Raw genomic sequence first — 14,065 nt, 5'->3', positions numbered from 1 at the left:
AAAACAACCTCAATATGAAAAACTAAATCACTATTTTGGAAAGAGAGAAGTAACAAAGGAGACAGGGTTGAGGGAAGAAAGGGAAGGGAAGAGACGAGGAAGTAAGAAAGGGAAGGAAAAAGGAAATGATTTCTATAGGACACATTTTCTCACCCTGGTATGTTTTAAAGGTTATACCAACTCCACAAACTATCGTACCATTAATATAAGTCAAATGAACTGAAAATTACTTTAAAGGCTACTTATGTAATTAAAGGACACCAGACATAGTGAAGCTCACACAAATACAACTGCTTTTGAGTTTTCTGAGGTACATGGTTTTTGTTTTCTACTTAAAGCAAATGTTAAATTTCTTTTTCTGTCAAAATCCTAAGTGGCTTTTTGACAGCTTTGTTACGGCTAATTAATTACTTTCGTTTGCACTAAGTTGTATACTTGAAGATGAATAGTCCATGGTAACAAGGCCAGCCTCCGTGAGGGAGACCTTTGGCGGTCCATGCCGTCGGCTGCCTCATTACAGAACTAGCTATCCGCAGGAAGCCTGACTTTGAAAGGTACAGCCCATCCCATAACACCCTCCCCTAACTGAGATGATTGTAGCTTCTTCCGAAAAGTGATGATTAGGAGAGAGAAAAGCAAAACGGAATGCCGTATGAATATTTCATGTAAATGAAAGCAGGCACTTAGTGCCCTGCGTCTTGATTGACGCCAGAGTGCCTCTAAACGCCTTGACATTGAAGGGTTCCGACTCCCCTTCCCTCGATGACTGCTTCAAGAGCTGCCGTTAATAGATGGAGACGGCCATGTTTAGCTGAAGGGCTCTTTATTACCGGCTGACACTAAATAAGACCCCCAGGTTAGCGATTCCTGGATGAAAGAGACCTCCGATGGAACGTTGACCTAGATGGGACGGTCTCAGTTTTGGTTTTGTTTCCTCTCACTGGAGTAGCATCGTTTGTTTCACTTTTAACCTCTTTTAAGGGGAAAGCTAAACAATTCAAATTGCTGTGGAGGGAAACAAAATTATTACAGAGGAGGCATCAGCCCATGCGATGTCCCCGTCATCCTTAGTGAATGATACTGGGAGAGTCAGAGGAGGGCCTTCATTGTTTGTGTGTGTGTGTGTGTGTGTGTGTGTGTGTGTGTGTGTGTGTGTGTGTGTTTTAAGATTTATTTGTATTTTTCATTGTGTGTCCGTGTAGTTTGTGATGTGGGGCCCACAGAACCACAAGAGGGCATCAGAAGGCCTGAGAGAGTCACCCAACAGGACACTGGAAACTGAACTCAGGCCCTCTGCCAGAGTGCTACTGTTCTTAAATCATGGCGGCAGATCTCCTTTCAGATATTTATTTTGTTATATGGGTTTTCATAGCTATAATCATCTTTAAGATCAACTGTGTCTTTCTAAACGTATGCAATAAGAAACCAGGCCTCTGTTCTCAGTCCATATTGCAAGCCCCATCTTTCCTCACTAGTAGAGAGATCTCTCAGGCACGTGAAGGGCAATAATTTCAAAATAGGAATTCTGGGTGCCCAAAAGCAAGCTTTCTGAAGAGAAGAGGTGAGAAAAAGCAACAGCAGGCTCACTGGCATCACCACAAACACCCTCCTTCTCCACTGGCATTTGGGCTCCTCTGGCCCCCACAGAAGGTGTTTGTGTCACTGCCATGGGCAGTAGTCAGGATGTTAAGGTCCTTAATTAACTCTTCCTTAGCCCTGGGATGCTGAAGGTAGAGTAAAATCTCTTCATGCTGTGACCATTGGGGAGCGCTCTGTGTGTGCCCTAAGAGGTCAGTGCCCATCTCCTCACATAGCTGAAGCCCCAGTGCTAGACCCACTTCTTGTCTGTCAGCTTCCCAACCATAGAATGAGAAGGAAAGAAGAGCACAGGGGAAAGGTACTCCACCCTTTTAGAAGCTTCCAGAGAGCTTGAAAGTCTGATTCTGCAAAGTAACGGGCTTTACAAAATCCAATCGCTATTTTTGTATTTGGTTAGTGTCCCTTTTCTTCTGACCCTGGTCAAGGGCTCTTAGGAGCCATGTAAGCAGAGGGTTCATATGTTACACAGAAACAAGATATGCGTGAGACGTGTAGAAACACATGGGTGTGGATTCATGCACTTGAGAGCCTGACGTGGTCTCCAGTGGCTTGAGTCTCTGTCACTGAGTCAGAGTCCTGGGAAAGATTGACATCGGTCAGCCCAGCTCCTGATCCAACGAGGAACTTGCCCAAAAAAAATCACATGCTTGAGGAATCGTAAAGTCACTGTCAGGTTTTAGACATGACCCTTAGTCTCCCTCACTTCATTTAACAAAATTTTATCATTAGTACAATTTACAAAAATGTTTTCATGGACTCCTTCAAATATGTTTAATCATTAATAATTTTTCTTTTGTGTTGAAGTACCATGGATACTTCCTCACACTTGATGGAATTATCACTGTGTATCTAGCTATTTCTTCTCTTTTCTGTTGTGATCCTATCCTTTAATGGCTGAGCCATCTCTCCAGCCTGGCTAGCCATTTCTCAAAGAACAGTATAAAATGACATACTTCCTGCACACTTACAATTCATCCTCTCATAGTGATTATACGAACAAGGCTGTCTAGAATTTGGGGGAAGCAGTTTTCCTCTGTTGTAGTCCTTCCTTAAGTATGAGTTAAACTCAGGTTAAGCCCCTTGTCTGAACTGACAGGTACACAGATATGGTGAGCCACAGAGCAGTCGCCTGCCTGTGTGGTCATTCCTCAGAATCCCTCATTTTAGTCACTGAAAAAAATCTCCCTAAATACCTGCTCAATCCTGGGGTCGTATAAGATCACTTAGAGCCCGCCTCACATTTCCCCCTGAGAAACCGTCTTCCCTAAGTTGTCCAATCAAATAACACCCAATAGCCATTCAGAGACAGTGTCTAAGAGCTGACTTAGTCTTGCTTGGTTTCCCCCCCCCCATATGGTCTGCATATGGCTTCCAAGTGAGGTCTTTTTTGTGAAACTTCAGATACGAGGATGCAGTGACTTTTCAAATGACATTAGCACTGTAAGACAGAACAAAGAAAGTCCTGCCGTCCCGCTGGCTTTCCGTGACTTACAAAGCCTGACAGTAACACATGTGGCACTCAGAGCCCTGAGAAGCAGCACAAGAGAACTACATGGGATGTTTAGGGAATTGACAAGTCGCAGGTCTCGGGGGCTATTGTTATCACTATTAAAATTAAACAGATTTAATCTAATATTCCACGGGCAGTCAGACAAGTGACTTTAATACTGTAAACTGAGGCTTGGCTTACATTGTAGTGTGTTCAGCCTAATGCTTTAATTAAGTTTTGATGCAGCTGCTGACGACAGCCATGTGCACAGGGAAGCTCTCAGCTACAGGCTGCCCTGTCTGCTGGAGCACAGTCCCTGGGAGCAAGGCGGGAGCGGCAGCCGCTGATGCTATTGTTAGATATTTATGAAAGAGATGTGCTGAATTTTATCATAGTGGTATAGATCAATTTTCAGGACAGTCCTTAACAGTGTATTCGGAGGCTAGGTACAAAACCAATTTTATCTGCTTCAGTGATGTGTGAACTGTGTGAGGAAAGGCATCTCCCAACTCCTTGATAGCTTACCTTCCCTGGTGACCATTTATGCATGTTCTTGTAAATATACATATTTTACAAGTGAAGGGAGGGGTGAGTGTGCTCTTTAAACTCTCCTTTGAGATGACCTTGAAGTAGGAGCACTTGAGTCTTCCAGGAAATTAGCAGCCAAGTGTATTTCCATAATGACCGGTGGGTGGGAATTGCCACTCAGAAAAGCGGACGACATTACAGGCAGGTGGCAGGCTCTTGAACCAGAATGTCTTTGGCTCCGGAGGCTATTTCTTTAAAGGGGCCAAGGAAAAACCCTGGGTGCCCAGATCTAGAAGTCAAGTCCTTGCCTCAATACAGAGGACTTAGCTCGTGAACGGGCTGCTACAAAGAAAGTGACAAAAGAGAGACGTTGATTTGATATTTTCTTGGGCATGCAAATCGAATGAGAAATGCAAAATCCCCTTCCGAGCAAGTGCTCAGGTAGTCGTTGGTTCTTGGAGTAGCAGGAGGGCAGGACAACAGCAAGAGGAATCTTTGCTTAGCGTTATTTATACCAAGACTACAGAGTCCATATGTAAGCCAGACTGATTGAAATCTGTTTCTCTTCTCTCTGCTTCCAGACTGTCTGGATGTAAGATGGCACTTCAAATCTTACACATTTTCTTTTTTCAGCTACTTCCCTTTCCTCCCAGTTTTGGGCACAACATCTGAAGAGTGATTCTCTTCCCCCCTCCCCACCCCCGATCCTACAGTGGAGCTCATATAGCTATCTGGTGGGCAGATTGCATACGCATCGCTGCCACAGACTCTCACAGAAGAATCGCTTTACTGCCTGGGCTTCAGGTGGGTGAAGTGCTCTGTAACAGGACACGTAATAAATATTTTCAGCTTTTGAGGCCCAGTGTTCTCTGCTGCAAGCAATCGACACTGCCGTCGTATCAGCAAGCAGCTATGATGACACACATACAAGCAGCACACAAGCAGCCATTGCTCACACCCAAACAAACGAATGTGCTTGCGCTTGCACGCAAGTAGATGGGACGCTGCAATTTGAGAGTCACATAATTTGCACATTCCACAGTAGATGCTTTATCAACCTACTTTTAAATGATCAAACATCATTCTTCATTCCCAGACCCTATGCAAAGAGACAGCAGGTAGTATTTGGCCCACGAGCTGTTATTTGTTGACCCGTAGGCTAGAGAAAGACCATGTACAAGTTATATAAGCTACTAAGTCAATGAAAGGTATCGCACACAGGTTATTTTTTCCTAAGATGTGTATTATGCTACAACTATAGCTTATTTAACTTCTATATCAAGCCAAGAGGCGAACAATGAGCTGGTGGTAAATCTGCTATGGGGAAGCACAGGCACAAAAGAGTGTGAAGTGGCCAAGAGGAGAGTGATGGCTGTTAACACACTGAACCTCTTAAAATACCGTTGGACGTACTTCTGAATATGTGCTGGGTTCACAGCACGTATCCCAGTGTTTATTTTTTTTAAAGATGTATTTATTTATTTTTTATGTATATGAGTGCTCCATCTGCATGTACACTTGCACACTAGAAGAGCGCATCAGATCCCAGTGTAGACGATTGTGAGCCACCATGTGAGTGCCGGAAATTGAACTCAGGACCTCTGTAAGAGCAGGTAATACTCTTAATCACTGAGCCATCTCTCTACCTCACCATTCACATACCCCAACGTGAACAGTCACACACACACACACACACACACACACACACACACACACACACACACACACACCTTCCACTCATATGCAGATGTACTTCAGTCAAAATACATGATAATAAATAGCCATGAACTTGACACGTCTCTCATGTGATCTGTAACACTGTGTGGAAAAGGGAGGGTAGGAAGACAATCAGTGGCTGTGGTCACTTCTAAAGGTCACACTTCAGCAGTGCAGTACAGTAGCGAGGCCTTGGGATGCTGGTACAATAGTAGTCTCTACTTCTGGAAGATGCCTAGCACTACAAATAGAAATTAGTATTTAATATATGGGCTCTGTATGAGCCAAAAGAAGATGACACACACAGGCTTGGGTCTGGCAGATGTTTGATAAGTCACTGTGCCCATTCATACTTCAAAGTCATCTTCAGACAACAAAACCAAGGCCTCACTAAGTTGCTCTTTGCATAGTTTCGTATTATCCATGATGTTATATTGCTAGAAGTTCAGCAAACTATTTCTTCTCATTTATTCTTGTGGGGCTCATAAAGGGAGCTTGGGCATAACTTCACCGTTTCTATCGCACAGGTTTCTTTCTGTCAAATTCCTGGGATTTAAAAACAGCAACAACAATTTTTTCAAAAATTCAGGTAATTTTCCAAATGCAGTAGACTCTCTGCTTCAGGAGTTCAGGTTGGTTTTTGCCAAGGTTAGGATCAGTCACCTGCCATAAAGCATGTGTCATTGTAGAGTTTTCAGCTAGGTGGAGGGCAAACAAATTCCTGAACTAGTTCTAATAATGGGTATAAACTCCATTCTGGCTGAGAGACACTTGTGATGCGGTGGATTTTTCACATGAATAGGAGTTGTAAATGCTCTTGTCAGTCTGCCAGATTCTCAATACTTGTTTCCTCACAAATTCATGTGCTGTGATCCTAACCTCCAGGATGCATTGAATGGGAGGTGAATAAGTCACGGAAGAAGAGCTCTTGTGAAGATGGTTAGTGCTCTTAAGATTCCCTGAAGAAATCCTTCATGGTTACTACACTGTGAGGAACCGGATAAGCCAGTGCCATCTGTGAACCAGGAAGTGGATCCTCATCACCCACTGGAGAGTCAATGTCAGCACCTGGCTTGTAAACTACTCAGCCTTCAGAAGGGCGTGAAATAAATGTCTGTCTTTTATAAGTCCATGCATAGCTGTCATAACAGCCTGAAGGAGCTAAGGCCCATTTATTGTTTAAGTCTGTCTTCACCATTCTGCACAGATCCTGTGCTCAGCCTGGGAATGTGAAAATCAGAGAGCCACAGTCCCTGTGCCCACAGTCCCTGTGCCCACTACCTTACCCATCTTGTGGTAGGCACAGACCTATCAAGATCACAGCACGGTACAGCCAGGCTACGCTGAGTAGCCACAGTGGGCGCACAAAGACGTCTACGTGTAGAAGGGAAACTTCACTAAAGAGGCATGCTTTCATCCAAGCTTTAGGAGATGAAAAAGATGGAGGCCAGCCCATACTGAACAAAGAAGACCAGGCAAACAAGGTGCTAACTTCTGGGGTGCCTGCTAGGCTGAGGAGCAGGATCCCCTGCATGCCACCATCATTTCTAATAAAGTCACCCAAAATAATAATGACTTCTGTCTCCTCAACAAACTGTAATGTAGACACTACAAATGGTAATAGGTGTCTAAGTAATGGAATGGGGACAACAAGACACTGTTGAAGAACAAAAACAGAGCATAAGTGGATGATGCATTTTTCCCCCAAAGCATTTTTATAGAGGTGCATAACTCAGGATATGTGTTTATTTATGAATCGTGCAGACTATGTCATAAGATTTGGGAAGTTGAGGGAAAGATACAATAATGTGATGAATTGAGAACATTTGTTATATTAATGAATGATGCTGTGAAAAATATTAGGCAAGTAAAAATCACTGATCTCAAATACTAGACCATATCAAAACAAATAAAGTTTTAAGACTTGACACTCTTAAAACAAATGTAAAATTTTGCCCCCCCCCCACTGCTCACCTTCAAAGCAGTGGGAAAGCACCTCCATCTGTCTTCTATCAGTAGATGGGAGTCATACCTGGGACACCCTGTCCTGCACAAGCATGTTTACCCAGCCCTCATGCGCTGACTTCTACTTGGTAGCTCAAGTCCCTGAAGAAGATGTGAGTGTAACTGGACTTTTGCTACTTTGTACGTGCTTTCCTCTGCCCCTTTTCTTCTACCCTTTCAACCACCTAACACTAGATAAGAGAGAAAAAAAAGAAAGAAAGAAAAGGAAAGAGATCCCTGAATAAAGTCAGGGATCAGAAAGGGAGTGACATTCACCATCAGAATATATAACTTTTTGTTATTTTTTTTTTTCTTTGCGCGTAACAAACTGCGACCGACAACCAACCAACAATCTCCCAACAATTCACCCCACCTCTTGGGGTCCTAACATTTTTATACCCTCTGGAAAAAAATCCCCCAAAATTCCAAACATCACACAATCGCAGAAACTATCTGTAGCAACAAAATCATACCCCCTCCAGAGCACGAAGCAAATCATAGTCAGCTGCTTTGAAGTAGCCCCATTTCCCTACTCTTGGGATCAAAGCAAACACACATTTTTAGAATATTTCTGTGTTTTATGAAGAAGCCAAAGTTCTCGGTGCACTTGAGTGTCAAACTTAAGATGAACTAAAATGCTGACATTGTGTCTAGACCTTTCTTAGTGGGTCTAGTGGGACCTACTTAGTGGGAAATGCTGGCCATGCACAGACAATGACCATGATGCTCTCTGGCCAGACTCCCTACAACAGCAGTGGTGAATCTCCTACCCCGCTACCTTCTTTTTCTGGAGATTTTCTAGTTTACCTCATGCCTATCCACAGGCGGAAGACCTTGACAATGGGATTTGCTGGCTCCTTTCCAGACTTTAAACAACTGTACCTTGAATGAGAGACTCAGGACCAAACTTAACATCCTTCATCCACCCCTAAATCCAGGCTTCCTCATAGTTTCTGGTCCAGCTCACAGGTATATTTTTTTTTTCAGAAAGCTAGCCTGTTATAGAACATCAAAGCACATCATTTTCTACAAAAGATCTCTTAAGACACTTATATCTAAGGTTGTTTCTTCAAAATGTTAGGGGTGGAAATTTCTGCAAACCCAAATGTGTCTTAACCATCGATATTTTAGTATTACTTCATTGTAAGGCTAAAATTTCAGAACCTAGCAATCCATTAATTTCACAGCATAAGACTTTGATTAACATAACTCCGTGATAACTAGATCAAGCATGAAGTGAAAGCAATTTCCACTTTTGCCCATAGCTTTAAAGGGTAGTCTTTTAGAACCTGATAGTGTGTGCTTACTCCCTCATACTTTTACCAAACCCAATAAAACAACCAGTAAACACATGAAAGAAAATCCCACAACAAACAATGAAAACAAACAAAAATCATGACAGAGGGAGGCATCTCAGCTAGGAAAGTGTTTGTCATGTAATGTCACGCATGTGTGTGGAACTTGGTTCCATACCCAGAACCCACATGAAGCCATGTGTGCCAGTAGCACTCTTAATCCCAGTATTGTGGGGTGGGGGGAGAGTAAGGACCCCTTGGATCTTGCTGACCTGCCCACAGAGCCAAGATGATAGGCAGCACTTGAGAAGCAACACCCAAGGTTGACCATATAATCACACATGTGCACACACACATATAACGCAGAGGAAGACAGACAGACAGACGACAGACAGAGCACTTTCATTGTTTTTGAAAAAAAAAAACCAACTTAAAAAAATTTCCATGTTCAAGAAAAAAGTTTGAGCCAAGGATTTTATTTTCTTTTTAATACCATGACTCACATTTGGTGTCTTAAAGGTTGCTCTCATTGTGAACAATCATTAACCCCAAAACCCAGCCAACCTCTTACGAACATTTAACAATTACTCTCATTTTAGAAATCAAAATAAGTCAAATTAAAATTAACAGAGACTTACTAGCCTTAGGAGCTGAGGTTTTAAAGAAAACCTTTAATGTGTTTATATTGTCATTTACTTTTAATTCCTAATTTCTGTCTTCACTGGCTAGACAATTAACCAGTACTCAAGTTTGTGAAATACAGGGAAGCATTAAATTTACATAAATAAAATAAATTAACATAGCTAAACACTACAGTGTTGCCTCGTGACATCTCCATTTTCAGATGTCATCAACAAATAATCAAGATACCAAATCAGGGTAGGCATTGTTCCTTAATAATTGCTCAGATTATCATAGATCCACAAATCATTACAACACTATTCAGAAATTTGTCTTTAATCCTTTGAACATGTTGCTACTGACTGAAGCAACTACAAGCATCATCTTTTCTAACAGCAGCAAAATGCCAGGGAGTTGGTTTTAATGAGGTTTCAGAGGAAAAAAAAAATTAGGTGGAACTCAAATATGCCATTCAACTTATATGTCAAGGAGACTCGCAAAAAGGATTATCGGGTAGGCTGGACTGAGGACGAAGTGTCTGAATTTGGAGTTCTGTGATTTGGGCAGAAACTCTCACAGACAATCTGCGTTGAGGGATTTTACACCACTCTGGATACTTCAGCAGGAAGTCTTCATGCCTTCTTCTCCCACAGCAGGGAGACCAATGGGATATCTTGGTATCAAGGAAGATTGTCACTTTTCCAAACCTTTCCTTATAAAGCCACCATGTGTATTGGCTTTAATTTAGTAAAATCAAGGACTTCTTTACTGAGGATTGGTATAAGCAAAGCCTTTTGAATAGATAAACAGTAAGGGAAGCAAGAGAGATGCTTTTCTTTACAATGGACCATTTTCAGATTGTAAGATGAGAGGGTCTAAGGATAAAATACTTCTTTTATTTTCTGATATATTCAAGTGGCTGTGTGAACTTGTGCAGCAAACTGTGTGTGTGTGTGTGTGTGTGTGTGTGTGTGTGTGTGTGTGTGTGTGTGCCTACCTGTGTGTGTCTGTGTGTGTGTGCATATGGAAGCACATTTGTGTGCATGCGTGTGGAGACAAGCGGTGTGCATCCATGTCTTTCTTGGGCATTCTCTACCTCAGTTTTTGAGACAAGGTCGTTCACTCAACCCCCACTGACTCAGCTAGGCTAGCTGGCCAGTGAGCTCCAGAGCCCCACCTGTCTCCACGCGACAGTGGCCATTACAGACAGGCATATCATGCCTGGCCTCTACACAGGCGCTGGGGATCTGAACCTAGGTCCTCACATTTGCACAGCAACACTTTTTCCGTGGAGCCATCTCTCTGGCTTCCAGATATAGCTTTATGCTTTAAGGTTCTAGCAATCCATGTGCATAACTATTAAGTGACTTATCAGAAGAAGCTAATATCAGCATCTCTTGTTCCTCTTGACCATCCTTGTAATGTGGGGACATTGGACGATAATGCTAATTGAGTCATCTCCATGGAAGGTTTGAGTAAAACTTCCTCAAGTCAGCATTGCATCAAAGAACGAGAACAACATTTTGTAAATATTATAATACTTTTTTGAAAAATGATTACACTTTCATAAATGGCACATTTAAAAGAAAACAGCAGTAACAAGCACATCATTTAAAGAAATTCTACTGCCGAACGGGATTTGAGTGCCACATTTCCTCCAAGCCCTTTGAGAACAATTTGTATTTTGAGTAGAACCTCTTAGGAACCACTTACGCCATGTGAATGACCATCTCTCCAGCTACTGTTTATTTGATGCATGCTGAGTGATTTTTTTTTTCTGTTTTTGCACCACAGTCTCACTATGTAGCCTCTTGCTGGCCTGGGACTCACTCCATAGACCAAGTTGGCTTCGAACTCACAGAAAATTCACTTGCCTCTACCTCCTGAGTGCTGGAATCAAAGGAGTACACTACCGCTACACCCGGCCATACCTCACAACTTTAAGAACTAAGGTCTTAGCTGGTGTCTGTAGAGGTTATCTCATGTTTATTTCTTGGTTGCTTGCATTCACGCATGTGCTCATTCACCCACTCAAGGAAGATAAACTGAACATAGAGTATCCTACCTGCTCTACTACCCGGCAGGAGAAGACTTATTTTCTGACTTCACACAAAGCCAAAACAGCCATACAAAAAAATTTTTTTTGCAACAGGGTAAACACAAAACAGTTGGGAATCCAAAGCTCTGGAAAATGAGTGCCATGTGGTGATAGAAGAATAGTGCGTATCCATGCCAACCATTCAGATCCAAACTGCAGCGCGCACGGATTAAGGAAACTGTCTACATACAACACACTTGGGATTCCAAAGTCACTTTAAGCCAACTCATGTAATATATGGTACGCTTGAGATTGCCGCACCCCGAGGTAATCTACAGAGGTGTGCATTAGAAACAGCTGACACAAGGAAAGATGGGGATGAAAAGGAGTGGATAAGGAGGAGAGGACATCCTGATACACTCAGAGAGATTATAAGCATTTCTGTAGAGCATTTAGTAAAGGATGAGTGACGGATGGCGAACAGAACCACACCAGGAAGGCCTTGCCTCCCTTCTTAAAGAACACAACCTTTAGCCAAGTTGGGTAGCTCATACACACAGAGCCATCACTTGAGAGGCATCATGAATTTAATGCCAGCCCAAGCAACATAGAAGGTTCCAGATTAGCCAGGCTTTGTCTCAAAATAACAAACAGAAAAGAGGGAGAGAAGGAGAGAGTGGAAGGAAGGAAAGAAGGGAGGGAGGGAGGGAGGGAGGGAAGGAGGGAGGGAGGGAGGGAAGGAGGGAGGGAAGGCTTTCCCCTATAAGCCAATGGCTGTGTGACTTCTGAGGCTCAGACTCCCTCTCTACTCTTAAAAGTTATTGAAGATACTTAATAGTTATGAAATGACACTACAGCTGACACAGGGAGGTCTGGGTGATGACTCAGTGAGTAGACGTTTGCTGTTAAGCAAGCACATGGACCTAAGTTTGGATCCCCAGCACCCAGGTAAAAGGCGAGATGTGAAAGAGCACAACTGCATCCCAGCACTTAGAGACACAGACAGAAGGATGTCTGGGGCTTGCTGGGTCCCCCTCCAATCGAGACAACTAGTAAACTCCAGGTTCAGTGAATGATTGTCCCAAAATATAAAATGAACACCAGTGAAGGATGGAACCCAGTGGTGACCTCTGTCCTCCGCAGGTACTCTCATAGGCACAGTTGCCTGCACACACAAACACACACACACACACACACACACACACACACACACACACACACACACATGAAGTTACCAAATCCTGCAAAGAGCTTTAGTTTACAAGGATTATATGACTAAATGTATCCATATTTGTCACATTAAAATTAAAACTGAAAAATGTTTAAAGCCCATATTTATTGTATCATTTAATAAAAGCATCAAATAATGTTCTAAAATTAAAAATCACTCTTCCCCCAAAAAGTGAGAAATTTTAATTTGTTTTTATAAATGTCATTAATATTTTTATTTTTAAAAACCTGACTTTCAAATATGAGGCACCAGAGTTTGTGTGAAAGTCATACCCCACTCTCCACTCAACTGTGGAGAATGTTCGGTCCATTGGCTAGATCTGGGTAGGGGTTTAAAGTTTACTGCCTGTATTGTCCTTGGCTGGTGCCTTAGTTTGAGCGGGACCCCTGGGCCCAAATCTGCCTGTCATAATGTTTTACTTGTAGGTTTCTAGGACCCTCTGGATCCTTCTACTTTGCTATTTTCCCATGCTTCTCTCATCTAGAGTCTCAATAGGATGTCCTCCCCTCTGTCCCAGTTTCCTGGTAAGTGACCATGTCCCCTGGATGGGGAGACCTGGTGGCACTCAGAGGAAGGATAGCAGGTTACCAAGAAGAGATTTGATACCCTATGAGCATATACAGGGGGAGGTAATCCCTCTCAGGAACAGTCATAGGGGAGGGGAATAAGGGGAAAATGGGAGGGAGGGAAGAATGGGAGGATACAAGGGATGGGATAACCATTGAGATGTAACAAGAATAAATTAATTAAAAAAATTTTTAAAAACCTGACTTTCCCTCTCACTTCTGGACTTCATCTGTTGTAATATCAAAGCAACACTGAAAAACAATCACACTATATACACATGAGAGAGAAAGGCTGTAAAACAGAAATAATGTTCACCTTGAGGGTACCCTGAAAGCCTCTCAAGCACATGTAGGGATGCCCAGGTCAGGTATGAGTACAATGACACTGAGCTGGTTTTGAGAACAGCCAGTGCTCTGGGAGGCCTTTACCAACCACACCTACATCTCAGATAATGATACAAGCTGATGAGACCATAAAGAAAAAGGGAAAACAGTGTGATGTGGTGCATGCAACGGTGTGATGTGGTGCATGCTACAGGGTGTGGTGCGTGCAGCAGTGTGAGATGGTGCATGCATCAGTGTGATGTGTGTGCTACAGTGTGATATGGTGTGTGCAACAGTGTGATGTGGTGCATGCAATGGTGTGATGTGGTACATGCAATGGTGTGATGTGGTGCATGCAACAGTGTGATGTGGTGCATGCAATGGTGTGATGTGGTGCATGCAACGGTGTGATGTGGTGTGTGCAATGGTGTGATGTGGTGCATGCTGCTGGGTATGGTGCATGCTGCAGGGTGTGGTGCATGCATCAGTGTGATATGCTGCATGCAGCAGTGTGATGTGTGTGCTACAGTGTGATATGGTGTGTGCAACAGTGTGATGTGGTGCATGCAATGGTGTAATGTACTGCAGAGAATAAAGGAATAAGAACCACTCTCTGGAGAAAGAAGGTGTGGGGTTGGGTGGGTAAGGAGGTGT

The 14,065-nt window shown here is 42.9% G+C and overlaps 1 long non-coding RNA gene across 1 annotated transcript in view; it reads right to left on the bottom strand.

Annotated features, from left to right (window-relative positions):
• Nucleotides 1–14,065, bottom strand: part of LOC311594130 — a 37,060-nt gene that overhangs the window by 18,437 nt on the left and 4,558 nt on the right. The gene's annotated exons all lie outside the window — the stretch shown is intronic.

The sequence above is a fragment of the Acomys minous genome (assembly GCF_964271855.1).
Source record: "Acomys minous genome assembly, chromosome: 3".
NCBI lineage: Eukaryota > Metazoa > Chordata > Mammalia > Rodentia > Muridae > Acomys > Acomys minous.
This window is presented reverse-complemented; position numbering and strand designations above follow the sequence as displayed.